The following is a 19,957-nucleotide window of genomic DNA, read 5'->3' as shown; positions in this document are numbered from 1 at the left end:
TTTGTATTGGTAGTTTAAAACTTCTCTAGGTCAGTTACACACACACATATATATTTTTCATGTGTAAATACAAATTTAATTCATTCAAAAATTAATTTGTTCTATACTTGCTCATTGAGTGTCCCTATGAACCAGGTTCTGTTATAGGCACTGGGGATAAGGCAGTGAGTAAGAAAGACTGTGGAACTCACATTCTAGTGGGGAGTATATTCAACACTACATCAGGTCTATAGTACTAAGAAGGGAAAAAAAGTGGCATAAGGTGATAGAAAGTGGTAGGAAGTTCTCTATTTACATAGTCAAAGAAGGCTTCTCTGAGGAGCTGTTTTATAAGCATGGGCCTGAATGAAATAAGGGAGAAAGCCATGTCAGTATCTAGTGAAATGTGTTCCAGAATGTAATTTGCAATTTTTATCTAGTAGTTTGGGTTTTATTTTGAAATCAGACTTAATTATGTGAAAAGTATTTTTTTTAAAGATTTATTTATTTATTTGAGAGAGAGGGTGGGGGAGCAGCGGAAGGAGAGAGAGAGAGAGTCCCAAGCAGACTCTCCACTGAGCACGGAGGCTGCCATGGGGCTTGATCCCAGGACCCTGAGATCATGACCTCAGCTGGAAACCAAGAATCTGGTGCTTAACTGATTGTGCCACCCAGGTGCCCCAGGACTTCTTTGTTTATGGTGAAAAAAATTATATTTAGTCACTGGACTCAGTTTGGATGATCCCAATTTTGTTGGCAACATCCAAAGCATCATAATCAGGAACCAGGTGAACATAGGCCTTCTTCTCTCCATGGGCCTAATCAGGGTGTTGTCCTTGGCCATGTCAGTGTCATAGAGCTTCTTCACAGACTGATCTGGTACTTGTTGGCCTTGATAGCCACAATGAACACAAGTGTGTTGCTGTCTTCTATTTTCTTCATGGCTGACTCGGTAGTCAGGGGGAACTTGATGATGATGATGGCATAGTGGTCAAGCTTGTTTCTCCTGGGTGCACTCTTTCCAGGATATTAGGGCTGCCTTTGGAGACACAATGTCTTGGGCCATTGGAATGTGGGTGATGTGTGGATCTTCTTTTTTTTTTTTTTTTGTGACTGTGGACACTTTTCAGCACTGCTTTCTTGGCCTTCAAAGTCTTTGCTTTGGCTTTGGGAGTGGCAGGGGCTTCCTTCTTTGCCTTTGGCACCATCTTTGTGAAAAGGCTGTATGAAACGTAGTTATTGAGCATGTGCTAGATGCTTGGTGGGTGAGGTGGACTGCTGGATAAGAGAGAAATGTGAGGTCTGACCTTGGCCACCTAGTTGATGACCTTGATGGGACTTGAGAACAACATATATAAAAATATCAAATGGAAACAGTATACAATTATTTGATGCTAAGTTGTGTGACACAGACTCCAGGTTTGGGGGGACCCTGTTGAGTCTTACACTTCCTGAAGTAAGAGTATAATTTTGCTAGATTTAAACATTTTAAAGGACAAGTCCATAGACTGAGGGAAGAAGGTGAAAAAAATGTTCTTTAATGGAACTTTAGTTCTCACTCCTTTGGGATTTCCTTCTTTTAGGAGCTATTTATGGAGTCTGTGAAATATGATTCTAACTGGGGATAGGAAATGATCAGGAATCCAGAAAATCGGTTTGCAGTCTGTGGTATCCTGAATAGTGGGAGCTTTCCGTGGACCCAGACTCCTGAGTCACTGAAGTATGGTGGGAAGAGTAGCACACATTCTTTTTTTCCTACTTCTCTTCCCCATCACTCCTCTGTGCTATGAACAAGTGAAAGTTATTCTCTTGATTTAGACTTATAATCAAATTGATATCATCCATTCTATAGCACAGAGCTCTTGATAATACCCCTCATTTGGGGCTCTCAAGAAATGATTCGTGACTCAAATAGGAATATGCTAAGAGTATTTGTGCTAGTGGGATTATGACATTTTTGGTATTTTCCAAGTTTTCTGCTTTCCACAAATCCCACTCATTCATAGTACGGTTTCTGATTATACTTGAGTTTCTGATTATATTACCTTTGAAATTAAAAAAACACATGAAAAAAATAATTCAAAGAAATCATTGGATTTATTACATTAATGAGTGTTCAGTTTGCACAATAGATTTTCTTTGTTAAATTTAATTTTTTGCTTCAAAGATTTTATGCTTGAATCAACTTTTTCTTTTGTCTTAATGATGAGTATTATTACAAGCAGGAAGTATAATACCTAGTGTGTACACTATGATTCTCACCCCAATGTGTTGAATCACAGATCTGTACCTCTGAAACAAATAATACAATATATGTTAAAAAAAAAAAAAGAAAGAAGACAGCAGGAGGGGAAGAATGAAGCGGGGGAATCGGAGGGGGAGACGAACCATGAGAGACGATGGACTCTGAAAAACAAACTGAGGGTTCTAGAGGGGAGGGGGGTGGGGGGATGGGTTAGCCTGGTGATGGGTATTAAAGAGGGCACATTCTGCATGGAGCACTGGGTGTTATACGCAAACAATGAATCATGGAACGCTACATCAAAAACTAATGATGTAATGTATGGTGATTAACATAACATAATAATAAAAAAATGCTAATACCTAAAAAAATAAAATAAAAATAAATAAAATAAAAAGATTCTCACCCCAAAATATATAAGCATATTTTTAAATTCAGTAACCCCTTAAGCTTAAGCCTACATCGAAGAGAGGCATCAAATATTTACATTTTATAGAAAGGCTTGGAGGCTAGGTGACTAAAACAACAACAACAAACCAGTTACATTTGCAAAGCTGCCTGGTCTGTTCCTAAAGCTGTTCCAAAGGATGCTAGTAAGAAGGTTTTCTGAGATATATGTAAGTGCTGCTACAAACCTGAGTTGGAAGGCTTTCCCTGTGGTTTTGATTAATAATTTCATTAGCTGAAAAATCAAAGACTATATTCCCCCTTGTTTTGTTCTCTGGTGTTAGAATTCCAGGCAATGATCTTGATGAGCTGCCTCTCACATGGGGACCTTTGATTGTGTTGGAAGAGCTTTGTTGCTCTGTGTGCATGTCAGTGCGCTGGCCCTGGTCCTGTTATCTGTGTGTGCCTTCCTTGCTCATCTTCTGCTCTGCTCCCTGTGACAGGGGATCAAACCTGCCAGGCTCCTTCTTGTCCGTTGGTCACCCAATGGTAGGCAAGAGGGTTAGAGGGTGGAAGGATCAGGACTCCAAGGGGACTTTCAGGGGAACTGAAAGCTCCTGCCTCCTTTCATGATCCCTCCAGCTTAGGGTTGGTTGTGGCTTTCTGCAGTTGCCAGTCTCTGTGTTGTCTTGCTTTTCTATTGGGTTTCTCAGCCCCTCTTCCATTACCCGTGCCACCAATTTTCTGTTACTAAAGTCTTGTTTTAGGTATGTAAAGTGGTTTCTGATTTCCTAGTGAGACTCTGAGTTATACAGCTCTTAGTTCTCGGGGATGATTGTCAACACAGCAAACCATTGCCTGTGAGAATTTTCAGAAAATTCAGGTTTATAAAATTTACTTATTTTAGACATTAGGAAGGAGAATAATATGGGAAAGCTGAGATAATAGCTTCATCATTTTATAGGCAGGTACTTCTGAGCTGATGAATTATTTTATATACTGCTATAAAATGAGACACGTTAATTGCATTGACCTGTGAGTTTCTTTATTGTCCACCTTAGATTGGTAACATTTCATAATTAGCAAATGATAGAATGTGGTATAAAGTGAAGCCACCAAAATATATTGATTGAATTATTTAAAAGTGTATACCTAAAAATACAATATTTGTGTCCTCATTTGAGGCAAACACTCTCCTTAGTAGCATACTATAAGATAGACTGGGAAATAAATTTATATGATTTTTCTAAGACAGAGGGAAAATGTCTATCCAACATTAACAAGTAAGGGGCTAGTATTTCTTTAACCGTGCAGCGTCTGCAATGGGGAATCCACTGGAGTAGGAATCATAAAACAGATTTTACCTTAGGTGGAGGTCACTAGAGACAGGGATGGGCAAGTGATTTATTGAGCAAGGGCTCTATAAGAAGTGAGGGAACAGGGCAGCGGAAGAAGATAAGCATAGATGTGTTTCAGCTCATGTCTAGCCTTGATCTGATTGCATGGGGAACTCTGGAGGATGAATGACTCCACAGAGAAGTCTCACATTGAGACCGGATGGCTGAACTTTGGTTTGTTCAGTCATTCACTGTGGTGGCCCCTGGGTAGGGTGTAAGTACATAAACTCCACAGAGGGCAGTTCTCTGGAGGAAGGTGTAGCTATGAGCTCTTAGCAGCAACACCTGCAGCTGCTGAGGGATGGGAAAACTGACCTAATAAAGGAGCTATACATGGATGCCCACGGCATCTACTGTAAGTATCAATACACAGCACCCTGTTTCCACCACTTATAAAGCCTTTGGCACTAGACAAGACATATAACCTCTCCAAGCCTCAGGTTCCTTATCTGTTTGAAAAATGAGGGGTGCCTGGGTGGCTCAGTCCTTAAGCATCTGCCTTCGGCTCAGGTCATGATCCCAGGGTCCTGGGATTGAGCCCTGAATGGGGCTCCCTGCTCCGCGGGAAGCCTGCTTCTCCCTCTCCCACTCTCCCTGCTTGTGTTCCCTCTCTCGCTGTGTCTCTCTCTATGTCAAATAAATAAATAAAATCTTTAAAAAAAATGAAAAAGGGAACAACAACAACCCCATCACTTTCCCTCATAAATGTGCTTTGAAAGAAATAAAGTGCTCTGGAATATTTTCTTAAGTGGCTAGTCTATCACGGAGAGTGCAATGCAGGGTTATAAAGCTAGTTTAAAATGCCAGTTTAAGCATGATCGTAGTCTTCCCTTGGATGCCTCTGAAAACATAGCCTGCAATGAGGACTTGGGTGAAGGTCGTTTATTTTGGAGATGATCCTAGCAGGCAGGAGTGAGGGAGTGGGGAGGGAGAGACAGAGATGGAGAAAAAGCTAATATACAGGGTGCCACTGAGGTCCCTGCAGCAGAGTGAGGCAGGCTCAGTCATGCGCGCTAGGGGCAACTTGTTATCAGCAGGCAGCAAGTGAAGGCATGCGTGGCACTGTTCACCCCAGCGCCAAAAATGTTCTGTCTGTTATACCATGCTCTTGGTGCTGCTCAGATCCACAGATCTTCTGCATTAATTCTCTTCTGTCACTGATTCTTCAAAGACTAGGCTGACCCCTGCCTCTATCAATGCAACCAGCTATAGTCCCTTTTGCTGCAGCTGATTTTGAGGCCAGCAATTGATATCCATCATCTCTCTCTTCCACTATCCATTCTAGACTTCCCTCATCCTCAACCAGCATTTCCGAGGATGCTTGCTCAGTAGGTGACTCACACCCTCACCCCTGGGGGCATTTAAGCTGGGTTGACTGGCTTCCTTCAATTGCCTGTTCCCTGTGATCAGTGGACACAGAAACACCAGGAGATACCTCAATGCATCCCCAGATATCCAGACTTAGTCATCCTTTTATCCATTGTGTAGCAGTGACTCTATCTCCTCAGGATTATCCCGATCAGTTTCTCTGCCAATACAGAAACTCCATTCTTTGCCTGTGATCCTCTGGCATGAAGAGCCTGAGTGATGAGGTGGATTTACAGCTTTAGGTTCAGTGTCTCATGGAGAAGTATTGTCCTCCAAGAACCAGGACCTCTATTCTAGAAAAGATTAAAGTTGTGGAAACAAGAAATCCAAGTTAAGCAGCTGTGTCACTGGGAGTGATGATGACGGGAGTCAACCAAAGCTTGTACCTGTTGGTACCCAGACCTTTGTTTTCCAGCTTTGGGGTACACAGCACATGTAATGGCTATTGTTTCAATGAGATCCTGGAGAATAGTATCTCAACCCTGGAGGTTGTAGACATGAATTGATGCCATATTTGAGCAAACATGAGGCTATTCTAATATTCTAATAGGCAGGGTCCTTCTGGGTGATGCAAAGTACAATAGGACCTGTGGATCCTGGGGTTGCATCTTCTTTAGGAGACAGGTGGTCACCATAAAGTGAATCTAATTCACACGAATGTCTACCCCAGCCATGGCTGAGATCAGAGGTAAGCCTAGAAAAATGTCAGTCAGGGCACCAGGTGTTTACTACAGTTACTATCACAGATCTTTTGTGATGTTCCTCCTTGCATGGGATGCTGGGCTAGGGACTGTATTCCCAGGAAGTGCACAAACACTAGCTCTGCTCTCCTTATCTTCTCTCCTGTTCACCTAGTCACTCAGGAAACAGTGGGTAACTGTTCCAGAACTGTGCCAGGTTCTATGTTAGAGACACAAATATGAGTAAGTTTCTGTCCTTTGGAAACTCACTACCTAGCACAGGAAACTGGTATATAAATAGTGAACTATATTGTGTAATGGATGCTTTTTAATATAGTGAGTACAAAAAAGAGAGTAATTCATTTTGCCTGGAGAAGTCAAGGAAGACTTCATAGAGGAGGTGATATTTGTGTTGACCATTATAAGATGAATATGAGTTTTCAAAAGAGACATTGGTAGACCAAAGTGATGCTGGGTAGAGAAAGGCACAAGCGTAGGTACCGAGACACAAGGAAACATGCACAATTAGGGAATGACAGGAGCTTTAGGGACTAAAGCAAAGGGTATGATGTTGGGGTGGGAAGGAGGGAGCTAGAGAGGGGTAGAATGTCAGGAGAAAGCAAAGGTTGAACCAGGTCAAATGGAAAGGGCCTGATATATATTCTAAGGAAGTTGGACCTGACATCTCCAACATAGATATGGATGTATAGGCCATGCAGTCAGCATAGTGGAAATGTTAAATTGGGATGTGAATGGGTAGACAGGACAGTGTTGTGGTGAGGCTCTCAAAGGCTGTGCCATAGCACTGCCAGAAGGCTGGAGCTGGAAGGAGCCTTACTCGCTATTGTAGGAAGTGTTTCAGATGAAATCCTACAATGGAAGTCAGCATGGCCTAGTAGAGTCAGAGCTACTCTGAAGCAATGAAGATGGTGGGGTCAGGAGAATCTGAAGGGAAGGGCCCACAGACCTAACTAAATATTCCTTTGTTCTTTTTGTTTACTAGGTAAAAAGATGAATAGTTATGTGAAATCATGTGTGCTTTATCCTGGGTTAGAACACAAATCTTTGAGAATCTGAAACCCTTTCTCTTTATAGTTGTATTCTTCAGATGTCAAAATGTTATGGACATAATCTTAAATGACATGTGTGAAATTTTGTTTCATAAAATATTGAGTGTTAATAAGAGTCTAGTCAATGTGGGCTCTTCTTACTATTTCAATTAACTAAGCACTCAAACAAGTATGTTTTAGAAGCAGGTAAGGGGAATTGTGAGTGAGAAATGGAACAAGAATGTGCTGAGTCCCTGCTTAGATGGGGCCTGGGGAAGGGAAAGGGGAATCCCTAGTGGTGGGAAATTTGTCAGAAGTTGTCTATGACACGCTATGTTCCCTTTTTCTGATTCTATTCCAATGTCAACTTTAAGCCTGGAAAATCAGCAAAGACTTGGAACAGTGGGTGGGAGTGGGGTTGGAGGCAAATTATAAATATCTCCTTGTTGTTCTGAGCTCTCATCTTTTGCCCTATTGTGACATCTATCTTCTTAATTTGATCCCTAAACTGGTTGTCTCCATTGGATGAGAGGAGCAAAGTGGGGAGGAGAATGAGAGAAGAGGAAACATGCCCGTGAGTGGGGATAGCAAGACACGAGGGCCTGCTAGAATTACCTATCCAATTTTTTTCAAACTACCCATGGCTCTTCTTCCACTAGTAGGAATGTTAATAATGCTCCTCTGTGGAAGAGGGGAGATGATTAGTGAGCCTAAGTCACAACAGAGCATGTCCTATCCTTTAGGCATGCTAGGGAGAAAAGAGGTTCAGAACCCCTGATTTAACCATTGCTTTTGCTTTATCCTTCTGATAATTCTGGGGAGAATCCTTTCTAATTTCATATTCTTCATGATATCAGAAAATTGGTAGCTCCTGGTGTTTATTTGTTATGGTCCTTAGAGTTTATAATTAATCCTAATTAACGACAGCATGATAAAAACATAAATATCACTGCTAAGAGTCTTAGGCTCATATGCTAGATAGTGCAGGACAAATGTCTGCATTTCTTTCATGTTTTAGCAATGGGGAATGGAGTAAGAGCGAGGAAGTTTCCTATGTGTTTACTGTGATACCCTGTCATAAAGACATTCCCAGTGTTCTGAGTCGCTTTTAAACACAATTGTGAGTACTAATGATGTGAAAAAAAGAGACGGACCACAAAGAGCTTTGTATTTTGGTAATTTGTGGGCCATAAGGATGGATGAGGGGAGGATTTAATACTTTAGAACCAAATCTTTTAAATAAAATAAGTTTAGTGCAAATACATAGCTTGGTTCCACTAATGGAAAAGGTTTTTTATTTCCCCAGTGTATTTTAGAAATATTTAAGTCATGAAAAGAAAGGGCACGGGGTTAACTGTATTGTAATTTTATTCATTTTTTTTTGCTTTAAAAAATTTATCACACAAATACCTGCACGTGGTTTTAAAAGTCAAGTGATGGCGAACGGCTTATGTAGAAAAAAATAGCAGTCATCTGTGCCCTCCCTCAATGCCATTCTCCAGAGGCAGTTAACTGCTTGCAGCTCATTCCTGTGCCACGACTTCCTATTTCATGACTTTCAGAATTTTCAGTCTCATACCCCATCTTCTCACCTCCTATATCCTTTCACAAAAGCTATTTAACAAGTTTTGGTTAATTTCATGTTCATCTTTTTTATTATTTTTTCCAGGTAAATACTATTTTTCACTGAGCCGAATAGGCTATGATACATTTGCTTTATTTTATAACCCGTTTTCTTTTTTTTTTCTTTCTTTCTTTTTTTTTTTTAAATAGGCTTCATGCCAACATGGAGCCCGTTGTGGGGCCTGAACTCCTGACCTGAGATCAAGACCTGAGCTGAGATCAAGAGTCGGATGCTTAACCGACTGAGCCACCCAGGCACCCCTTTTTCTCTTTTTTAAAAAATTGAAGTATCATTAACATGCAGCATTATATTAGCTCCAGGTGTACAGTATAACGATTCAACAATTCTCTACATTACTCAGTGCTCGACAAGTTAAGTGTACTTTCAATTCCCTTTGTCTATTTGTTTTATAACCTTTTATTTTTCCTGGAATTGATGATTGCCTCATTCATTGTTTTTATCTGCTTCACTGACTTCAGACCTTTGGCTCAACTCTTCCCATACCCTCCAGCAGCTTTCCAAAATGTCATTCTTAAGTTTTTTTCCTCAGAGTCAAGCCTATCAAAGAATCTGTCATATCCTGCTCTCTTTTTAAAAAGACATATTGGGTAGCCTTAGTCACTCTGTTCCACCCTGGAGTGGTTGCTACCTGGACCTGCTGCATGTTTGCCGTCCTTTGCCTAATTCATTTTGCTTCTCTCTCCTGTGACAAGGATTTATGTCATTTTCTTAGTTTTTTTTCTTAGTCCTCCTTGGCTTCCTGAAAAGCCATTGGAGGTAAATTTTCTGAGACTTTACATATTTGAAAATATTTACCCTACTTTGACACTTGATAGTTTGGCTAAATCTAGAGTCCTTGGTTGCAAATTATTTTCTTTGGAAATTGGGAAGCTGTTACTACCTTGACTTCTAGCTTATACTGTTGCTTTTGAGAAGATGGATGCTTTTCTTACTTCTGTTCCTTTGCCCTCGACCAGTTTTTCCTTGCTGGAAACTTTAAGATCTCTTTATCTCTGGTGTTCTCAAATTTTACAATGCTATCTTCAGTATGGGTTTCTTTTTCACTCATGTTCCTATGTCTCTTAAGCAAGAAATTCATGTCCTTCAGTTCTAGCAAATTTCCTTGAATTGTTTCTTTGAGAATTTCTTCATCAACGATTGCTCTGCTTTCTCTTTTTGGAACCCTTATTGGCTGGATTGAACCTCTACCTTCTGAAGATTTTGTCCTATTTTCATCTTTTTGTCCCTTTGTCCTACTTTCTGGGTGAATTCCCTGACCTAATCTTGCTGTTCTCTCACTGTTTCTTATTTTTAAATTTTAGCAATATTTTTAATATCTAGAATAATTTTCTTTTTTTATGTTTATTTTTATAATATGCTTTCAGTGCATTGCTGTAGTCTCTTCCTCCACCAGTAGAGATGCTAATAAGCTCCCTTTGAGGAGAGAAAGGGGCTTTTAAACCTCTTTGCCCTGAGTATGTCATGTCCCTTGGGCACGTCGGGAGAAAAGTTTATAACCCCTGAGAATACTGAATAGAGTGCCTTTGTAGTTTTTTTTATTTTCTTCCCACATTTTATCTGTTTCTTCTGAGTTTTTAAAAATTTTCTCATCATTTGTTTGCTTGTTTAACTTAGTATTGCAGACTTTCCTCAGATGCCTGGAGTCTGTACCTGTCCATTCATGTTTATGAGTGAATCTTTAGAAAGCTGATTGGAAGTTCTGTGTCTGGTCATTGGACTTTTCAACTGATGGCTTCATTGTGGGGTCATTGTGATGACATGGGTCTTTCATTGTGGACCTTCAAATGTCAGAATCTGTAGTATTTTGTCTGGGGGTGGTTCAGTTTTTCTAGAGAAGTTTCCTTCAATTTTCTGGATGTTGTCTCTGTTCATTCTGCAGACTTTCACTTAATCTCCCTGTTTTCATTTGCATGCCTCCCCTCTGCTTTCCTTTTTACCTCTTATCTCTGAGTCTGGACCCTCATTTTCTCCTGCAGCAGTGGAAGAGGAGTAGTCAGATGCAGCTTTATCCCACCTTCTGAGGAACTTGCCCTCCTAGCCTGTCTGGATTCTGTAGGTATTTTTAATTTGCTTCTCATCATTATCTTCCTTTATAAGCACTTAGATGTATTCTTCCTTCTCTCTGGCAAGTCATTGACTTCTCTATTGCTTTCTGCCATCTTATAATTTAGTTCAGGATTAAAATTTTCTCATAGTCTGATCAGAGATTCAATTCCTATTTCTGAGTTTTACTTCCTTGAGTATTAGGGTGATTTTTAAAATGAGAGAGGTCGAACCATTTTGAAACTGAAACTCCAGCAATAATCACTTTAATTACAATGGAGAATAATTGGGGGTGGCTAAATAAGTTGCTGAATGGAAAGACTTTTTTTCTCTCAAATTTCTCTTTTGCTAAAAGCTGAAACACTGGTCTTATGAGAACTTCTTTTTCTTAAATTTGTGAAAGTGGATGGGGAAACAGTGAAAGTGATTGATTATGCCTGAAAATCACATTGCAGCATTGATAGTGTGAGAATTTCTTCCTTTTCATACAAATTCATGTTTTCAGATCACACCAAGGTTAGTGTGGAAGGAAATTGTAAATTTTCCAGGTGGTCTGTAGTACTCTGCATTTTTGCACAGAAATCCCAAGTATAATCTTAACCCGTGGGAAAAGTGCTCAGTATTCTGGTGTCATCAAACTGATGCATCATGTTTAAAGTAACAGAGAGAATAGGAAGAAGAGTCTAATGGCTCAATCAGTTTGGGAGAAAGATGTGAAATTGTTTCCTGAGAAGAGTGGTTTTGTGGGAGTGATACAAACAGGAACTAGGTTATGGGTCATCAGAGAAGACAGTTGATGATAATTGATACTGAACATTCACTGCGTTGCAGGGCCTATGCTTGGAAATGCTTTCCATTGAATCCTCATGATGACCCCTGTGGAAAATACAGTTACCTTTGTTTCACAGGTTGGGAAGCAGAGATTGAAGTGGCTTGCCTAAATTTACACAGACCCAGGATTCAATCCCTGGCAGTCTGCCCCTGGAGCCTCTGCTGCTACCATAGTTTGTAGTGGTGAAGAGGCCATAGAGACAATATAAAAAGACGCAGTGGGTATAGACAAAGGAGGCCTCCAGTGTGGACAAGGGAGGCAGCCTATACTGACAACATTGAAGGAAACTGTGCCCCAGGGTCTTGTGAGTATTGCTGGGATGAGGGCGTGAGGAAAGGAACTGGGTAAACATTTGCTTTTGTTTGAGCGTGTACCTCCCAGCACCCCTCCACCAATTAGGAGAGCTGTCTTGAAGGATGCTGCCTCAGCTTCTGAAAAGAAGACCCCAGGACATGCATTAATGAGAGGAGGGGAGTCGCAGCTGACAGAAAAATAAAGCTCTCAGTGGGAGACCTGAGCCCCCAGGAAGGCCTGGAGCTTGTTGACTGAGCAGCGAGAGATCCCCCTCTCCCCACTAGTGGGCTCCCCCCCACCACTCGATAGCCTCCCTGCTGCATCTTGGAAGAGCCCTCTCTCCCCTTATGACTTGCCTTATATGGGACAATTAATGAGCATTGTGATGACAGGAGACACCTCTCCATATTGTTCAAGCTTGGGTTTGTGACCAGAGAGTTTGCCATTGCCCTCCTGGTTCCATTAGAGGAGAAGTGCCTTTTCAGCAGTTTGCAGAATTAGTTTGTGAAAGCAAAGGGCACGGAGTTAACTGCGTCACATCTTTCATTTATTTAGTCAATTGCTTTTGGGAGAAGCATGGATTTAGAAGGGAGGGCTGTTTTGTTCTAAGATGTAATCCCTCTCTAGTCAGTATTAAGATACTTATTAGAATTACTTGGGACAAGAGTGGCAGGATTCTGTTACCCACTGATTTAATACAAAAGGAAATCCCTTAGAGTTTTCTTCTATGTAACCTATTTTGATTCTAAGAGGAAGATGTTATTATTCCCTTTCTGAAGATCAGGAGACTGAGGCTCAGGGATGTCTTTGCAAGTGCTATGCCCAAGGCTGCATAGGGTTGAAACAGATGTGGAGCTAAGACTGACTTGTTCATGATCCTGGCTCTTTCCTCAGCACCATGTTGAGTTGCCTGTTGCTTAAAGTTTGCTAAAGCCAATAACTCCTTAAGGCTTTAAAAGACTTCCTCTCACAAGGCTCCAGGAGATCATCTGGGAAGAGTCAGTCAGTTGCTCCTTAGACATTTCTTTTTTGATTATAAAAGTGCTCACTACATTTCTAGGCACATGGAGAAAAAAAATCAGGTCATGTTTTCTGTCTTCAAGACATTTTCAGTCACATTGGAAGATAGTAAACAAAATACTTAGGGAACAATTAAATTCCTTACTGCTACTAAATGGTAAATGTGGAGCTGCTCAAAAAAGGGGAGGAGATGGTGTAGGCTGGAATACTTGGGGAATGGAGAGGGTGGTATGTGAGGGGATGTGGAGGGGTGGGTAAGGATGGAAGGATGGATGAGGCATAGAAAGGCAAGAAAAGGTTTCTCCTACCAATGGAAACAGAATTAGAATATTCAAGGGAATATTCTGCGTTAGCTTTAGAGTCTCGGGTAATGGTGTAATGGTGGAGGTAGTGAGGAATATACAAATGTGCAGATACCCATTTGTTTGATCTCTTTTGCTCTGCTTGGTTTTCTTCCTCTCACAAGACTGCATAATTTAAAGTGAGACCAAGAAAGAAGAAAACCCACTTTTTCTTGCACCTGTATTTATTGTATTTCTTAATTTATCCATTTTACCAAATAGTTTTTGAAGGCAGAGGACGAAAGTGGCCAGCACTCGAAAAATTATTTTTAGGAGAGTTACTAGTAATTGCTAAATATATTATCTGACTTTAAATTGTAGCCACCTCATTCCACAAAATTGATTTCAGGGATTTTATTTTATTTTCTAAAATAGGTCTCTATGTTTATCAGAATATCTACCTGGGAAGAATTTGTATTAATGTAATAAATTTAGAAAAGATAAATAAAAATAAGACTGCCATGTAAATGTCAGTGCCTACACAGGGGAGAAACTCCAGAAATGAGGCAAACAGAGCCAGTCACTCCCCCCTTAGTATTTCCATAGTGTTATGAATCATCTCTCTTCTTCACTACACCATGAGCCCCTAGAAAGAAGAGACTATGTCACATGCATGTTTACATCCCCAGCCTCTAGTATATACCCAGCTAGGAGAGGTTGCTTAAACTTTACATTCATTTAGTTGAATGAATAAATGAATATATAAAGGGAAATCTGGCTTTCATCCTATGTACTAATTAGGGTAATGCTAGCTGCTACAATAAGTAGGCCCCTAAACTTCATTGGCTTTGTGCAACAGAACTGTAGTTATTATTCATAAAAGTCTAATGTGGTATCCATGATTGATGGGTGACTTTCCTTTACTTGGTGATTCAGAAGTCTGGGCTCCTTCTAGCTCATGACACTGCTTTCCACTGGGGCCTCAGAGCCCACTGTAAATGCTGGGCAGAAGGGAAGAGAGCATAGGAGGGCACAAACAACATACATCACTTGTGTTGACATTCATTTAACTAGAACTAGCCAAATGACCTTACCTAGGAACAAGGAGGGCAGGAACATGTGGTCCCTGGCTGGCCAGCTTTCTCAAAGAGACTCAACACCCATCATCATGGATGAGAAAAATATGGATTTTAGTGGAGAGTTGGCCATCTCTACCACATTGGACCTTTAGCACCTCCTGCTCTGTGTTCTCAGGCAAGTTTATAGCCTCTCTAGGTCTCAGTTCCTTACTTGCAAATGGGTATAATATATTTATCCTGTATGATTGCTGTAAATATTAAATGACACATGTCTTTGATGTAGCTGGTAGTGGTGATTAATATATGGGGCTATTATAATATTGTTACTTCAATTCAATGAAGATACTTACTGTGTTGACATTTTCCTTTAACCACAACCATGGCATATACGGATCTAGGGCAACCCAAGGAGAACATGTAGTCTCATGTCTTAAGGTAGAGGAAGAGGTGGAGACTTTTAGATTAGTAACTCCTACAGGGGACATGGCATACACTAAAGGCTAAGGTAACATATAGTATCTGTTTGGTAGTGTGGACTTTAGATATAATGGGAAATTTTTTTTCTTGAAAACCTACTGCAGATGTGCTAAGAGAAGTTAGATGTTGTCAGTGTGAAAGGTGATTGTCTTGCAGATTCTCATCCCATCCTAGTAGAGCTAGATGGAATGGGATTATTACAAGCTTATCCCACCGACCAAGAAGAATAAGAGGCAGGACCCTGGGGAAAAGAGAACAAGGGAGTGTAAGGACTCAGGGCAATGGGGAGACAAGAGAAGGGAAGTGGAGCTGGGGTGGGCCCCTTGGATCTCCCCTCATTTCCTAGTTGCTGGGAGTGTATTGGCTGCTGAGGGCTCACAGCTGAGTCCTCTCCCAGAGATTGCCCTTGGTTGTAGGAAGTGCCTAGTCTAAGGTTACAACCCCTCCTACTCAAGGTAGGCACTACCAAGACCCATTGCAGTCTCTGAAGGGCCATCCCAGCCTTCTACCTCACAGCAGGGTCAGCTGAAGCCTTGGTTGCAACTGAGTTCAACTTCTCCTTCTGCTCAGTTCTGCCCAGTTCCCACACCCTTATAACAGCTGTGGTTCTCAGCCAGCTGCTAGGAAGGTTCCTGCACAGGGCTTGCCATCTCAGAATCTGTTTCCCGGGAACTGGACTTAGGAGAGAAGAGAAGGAAAGGGAAGGGAAAGGAAGGAGAGCAAAAGAAGGGGAGAGGACCCACAGGAGAGGGAATTTTTGCTTGTGGATCCGTCTTAGGCAGCACTTCCTGAAGGTGTCAATATAAAAAGCCTCCTTCCTGTTTACTTCTGGGAAAACTCGATGTTGTTAAACAATATGACTCCAACTTCAAGTAAAGGACTGTATACGTTCTTTTAGACTCCCTCCGTATGCTTGCCCAGATATCAGTGAGTTTGTTTAATAATGGAGTGCTCCACTTACTTTCCACTGTCAATGGCCATTCCACTGTCAATGGCCAGTACTGGTGTTTTATAGTAATTCTGCATGCAGAATGTGCTTTTTACAAAATCTGTTTTCTCCCTCCCTCCCTGCTCCCCACCAAACATAGACTAACTTACCAAATTCCACTCTGAACAGAACAATAGCATACCTTCTATATTCATGTGTTAGAAGAAAGGAGGAAAAATTTACTTATGGCTTCTGTAGTGAAGGGCTTTCACCAAGAGGGCTTATGCTGCTTTTTATTCCTGCCAATAGACTATAGAAGTGGGTTTTATGGACTTCTGTGCCAAGCACACAGTGGGCCTGCAAAATGGATTTTATTTTTATTTATTTATTTATTATTTATTTATTTAGAGAGATAACACCTGAGGGGAGAGGGACAGAGGGAGGGGGGAGAGAGACTCTCAAGCAGACTCCCCACTGAGTGTGGAACTGACGTGGGGCTCCATTTGACAACCCTGAGCTCATGACTGAGCCGAAATCAAGAGTCAGACACTTAACTGATTGAGCCACCCAGGTGCCCCACAAAATATGTTTTAAAATGAATTGCACAGAGTCTGTAATCAGTGTGACCTTACTAGCTGGGGTGAAAAGAATTCCCTGGAATGCTCACCCCATGAGGCTGCCATTCACCTTTGGGCATTCTCAGCCTTTATCTATTTGCTGCCTTTTCATGTACTTACTCCATAACAGAGCTCCCACTTCAAGGATACTGTGAATATTCTAAAATTTTCCTCAATTGTAAGGAGTTTTGCTTCCTTTATGGGTGGGTTTGCCACCATGAGATTCAATTTCCCCGGTAGAAGTGTCTGCTCTGGGCTCCCTTGTGTGATTAATTCAGAGGAAGCATTTATCTGTTGTGATCTAAATGTGTATTTGTTTTACCCTTAGCCAACAAGACAATTACAAATGTTGTCTTTCCTGGAACTATAGGCTTGGAAATGTGGTTGTCACAGTGAAAGCTACAAAGCATATGAGTTCCAGGCTCTGTGCTGACACTTGACTAGCTGAATACATGCAGGAGCCAGAAAGTGGAAAATTTTTTTCCTGGAGATGATGAATGCTTTTCTGCCCCATAGAATTGGCAATGGGCTTTACTTGGGCCTTAATCTGACCCAGAGTTGTCCCTGGAAGTGTGCAGAATGACATGTACACTTCCCTAACTTCCCTACCACACGACATGCCTGTGGGCACTCTGAGAATATTAATTGTGTGGAAGTGCCTTCTTCCTCCTGCCATAGAGTCCTTGTTGACTCCAAAAGCTCTGATGGGTCCCAGCATTTGGGAAAGACTCTGAGTGGAACTTGAACAAGTGGCTCATTCTTTATTCCAGCGCTAGGTTAGGGCTGATGCTCACATGGGAAAACTCAGGGATGGAGCATCTGCATTGCAATCCTAGAGAAGGTGGAGCCCACTGGACCATAAATCCATCTCTCTCACCTATTTGCCTAAAACCCATTAGTCTTCTGCTGTCACACGCTGAACATTCATTCATAATAAATACTTTTCTGCCCATGGTTCTAAACACAGAGATGATGATGAAAATATGCTGATAACTGTTCCATCTTTGTTATTAAAGCTGAAAAAAAATATGACTTAGGTGGTGCCCTTCCTAGTGACAAGCCTGAGTATCTGATGCTATCTTGTGATGGTTCCTTAGGGAGCAGTTATATGTCATTGTCTTATAACTGTCACTCTAATGTGCTGAAGGGAAGCTTTATTGTCATTTGCATATTCTGAAAGTTTATTGAATTTTAAGAGATGTGTGCCTGCGAAATAACTTGTCTGGATATATTTAGGAATTTGGATTTTTTTTTTCTGGTTGGAACTGCCAAGTCTGGCTGCTACTCTAATCATTTATTTAGTATAGCTTTATGTAGATTTAGTCCAAGTACTTGGGATTTAAAAAGGTATGAGCCATGATTCCTGTACATAGTAAAATGAGGGAGTCATACCTGTAAGCAAGTAGTTGGAGCCCTAAACCCTCAGTGGAGCTATGTACCAAATGCTCTGAGAGTAGAGAGGAAGGAAGAAGGAGGAGTCAACCAAGTCAAGCTAGGATACATTCACAGTGGAAATGGCATTGGAACTGGGTTTTAAAGAAGAAGTAGGAGTTTGGAAGACTGGGAAGGTAGTGAAGATCACCCCAGACAAAGGGCAAAGCAGGAAGAGGCAAGGTGATACAACTCAGTGGGGAATACTTGTGGATTTGAAAAGTGTCTGGGGGCAAAAAGGCACATAGAAATTGTGAAAAGCTCTGTGTGATAGTCTGGAGGATTTGAAATTTAGGTGGAGCCATGGAGGCTTTCAGGCAGGAGAATGAGGATGAGAGTGAGCAGCAGGCAAATACCGCACAGAGGGTGAGTAAGATAAGAATTGAGGTGAGGCAGAAAATGGATGAGCCAAGGGCCCTGGTAACCTTGGAGGGAGCAGCTTCAGTGGCGTGTGGTGCTGGTGGAAACCAGCAGCAAGAAATTACAGAGTAGGCTGCAGGTCAGGGATGGTAGCCATAAAGGGAAGGGGAGAGTGTGGGATGATGGGTAGAGGATAAAGGATGGTGAGGGAAGATGTATTTTTTAGAATGGTGAAGATTTGTGAAGACAGTTCACCATTGTTATGAACTATTTGCTATTTGTATGTTCTTCTGGACTTCAACATGTTTGACTCCCCTGAAGTTCCCAGGGAGAAATGTGTGTTGCTTGGACTTTCTTCTTGGCTTCCAAAATACTCTAGAAAACTTGGCTGCTTACATATTTGCTTTCCCTTATTAGACTGTAAGTGTTTTGAAGGCAGGGATTGTGTTTTATTAATATTTGTGTTCCTCATGCCTTATACTTAGTAGGTTTTCAGTTGGGGCTTATTGAAGAGAGACTGAACGATGACCTAAATGTGACAGGTTGAAGGGAAGGAAACCATGGACATGGAGAGGTTGAAGATAACAGAGAGAAAGGAGATATTGGTAAGAGGAATTTTCAGAAGGTAGGAAGGGATAGATCCCCCAGAACAGAGGTCAGCAAACTTTTCTGTACAGGGCTGGACAGTAAGTATTTGAGGTTTTGTGAGCCAGGTACTGTTACTCAACTCTGCCATCATAGTATGAGAGGAGGCATACACAGTAGATAAAAGAATGGGTGTGGCTGTGTTCCAGTAAAGTTTTGCTTATAAAAACAGGCCTTGACCCATGCTCTAGGAGAGCTAGAAGGGGAGAGACTGACACTAGCTTGCAAGGTAGAGGAAACTTACACAGAGAAGATGGGGGAAGGGACAGAAGTTGAAGTAGTTCATAATAAGAAGGACTATGTTAAGAGAGGAATGGGGCAGAAGTGGGTACAGAGTTTTAAGATGAATGGAAGGCATTCCAAAACAGTTCTCTGAAGAATGTTATTGGAAATACACTGGGAAAATCTTAGGGCAGCAGTGGAACCAGGTATAGAGTTGATACCATGGTCTCAATAAGCGTGGTTATGTGAATTTTGCCACTTTAATAGGAGTGTTCACTTTACTTTTCCCTCAGCTTAGTGTGCACCTGAGTGCTATGCCCTAATAAGGGTAGAGACTTTCTTCCAGGTTTTGGAACATTAGCACTGATCCGTGTGTCATGTAAAGGCCAGGGGAATTAATGAATGGCATCTCCTGCTGTGGGCAGGATGGTGAGTGCTGACAGCAAAGTAGTAGCTTGCTTGGGTTTGTCATTTCTTATGCTGGGGTTAGGAACCCACCATTTTATGAACCCAGAGTTCTCCTTCTTTTCCAGGCAATCTGGGACCTCCAATTTTTTGACACTTAGACATAAAGATTTTTCTATATCCCATTTCAGGGACTAGAACATTCCACTCACCCACCTTATCAAGAGAAGCTACTAGGATAATCTTCAAGTAATCCATATACCTTCTCTTTTTTTTTGACCTATAAATGTCCATTACATTTGCAATACCAGATATTCGCACTAATTGACTATTTTTCTACTGGTGATTACCCTGATTTTCTCTTCAGAGATATAAAGTTTTTCACCAAAACAAAAATAAAAGCAAAAACAAAAAACCCAGATACCAAAAAACAAAAACCGGTAATTATAGTAAGAACCACAGAAGCATAATCCCTGGCAGATAATCTGTGGTGTTTGCTGTGAACTGCTATTTGGGGCCTCTATTCAAAGCTCCCTCTAGTATGCTCTCCACTATAGGAGAGGCCAGAAAGTTAAA

The sequence above is a fragment of the Zalophus californianus genome, chromosome 2, assembly GCF_009762305.2.
Source record: "Zalophus californianus isolate mZalCal1 chromosome 2, mZalCal1.pri.v2, whole genome shotgun sequence".
Lineage (NCBI taxonomy): Eukaryota > Metazoa > Chordata > Mammalia > Carnivora > Otariidae > Zalophus > Zalophus californianus.
The sequence above is the reverse complement of the archived record's forward strand: the minus strand, read 5'-3'. Positions refer to the sequence as shown.